Below are 1,217 nucleotides of genomic sequence, written 5' to 3' on the forward strand. Positions count from 1 at the left end.
AACATGAACATGGTGAAGACATGAACATGGTGAAGACGTCAACATGGTGAAGACGTGAACATGGGGAAGACGTGAACATGTGGAAGACGTGAATATGGTGAAGACGTGAACATGGTGAAGATGTGAACATGGTGAAGACATGAACATGGTGAAGACATGCCACACTGGTCTAAGTCCACACTCCTGTGGACCTTAACTTAATCCCAAATAATGTGTGCACCTGTGGTCACAGGAACATCAAGCTGCTTGGAGATGCTCCTATACTGTTGACACGCTTGTCAATCATTTTCTTTTGAAGATCCTGATCCAACTCTGTCCTAATCTTCCTGTGGTCCATGTCCAGTGTGTTACACACCATGGTCCCAAACAGCACAGTGACTACCTTTCATCCTCTGAGTATTCAGACTGATGTCAAGAAGACACACGTGGTGTTGGTGACAGGACACGTCTCAGGTTAACATGTCCCTGTGGTCCAGTTATTCTACATCATTTCTAGGGGTAAAATCCTTTTGTCTTCAGGATAAATAAGTACTTTTCTTTCAAATTCTGTTGAACCACAATTCAAAACAAACAGACCACAGTTAGTGAGGATCCACAACCTCTCCTCCTCCACCATAACCCTCAGCACTGGCTCTCCTCAGGGATGTGTGTTGAGCCCCCTTCTGTTTACTCTGCTCATGTATGATTGTGCAGCTACCCATCCAGGCTGTCACATTGTAAAGTTTGCAGATGATACAGCGGTGGTGGGATGCATCACAAACAATGATGAGTCCAGCTACAGGCAAGAGGTGGAACACCTGGAGAGCTGGTGCAGAGAGAATAACCTTCACATCAATGTGAAGAAGACAAAGGAGATGATTGTGGACTTCAGAAGGAACAAAAACACCTACACCCCCCTGAACATAAGAGGATCTGCGGTGGAAGTGGTCTCCAGCTACAAGTACTTGGGTGTGCACCTGAACAACAACCTCAGCTGGAGCAACAACACCACCAGCCTGATCAAGAAAGCTCATCAGAGACTCTACTTCCTCAGACGGCTGAGACGAGCTGGTCTGGAAGCTCAGTCCTCACCTCCTTCTACAGGTGTGCAGTGGAGAGCATCCTGTGCTCGAGCATCAACGTGTGGCATGGAGGCTGCACAGCTGCAGAAAGAAAAGCTTTGCAGAGAGTGGTGAAGGCTGCACAGAAGATGTTGGAGTCAGCCTCCCCACCATCAC

The sequence above is a fragment of the Nematolebias whitei genome, chromosome 15, assembly GCF_014905685.2.
Source record: "Nematolebias whitei isolate Nwh7 chromosome 15, NemWhi1, whole genome shotgun sequence".
Taxonomy (NCBI): domain Eukaryota; kingdom Metazoa; phylum Chordata; class Actinopteri; order Cyprinodontiformes; family Rivulidae; genus Nematolebias; species Nematolebias whitei.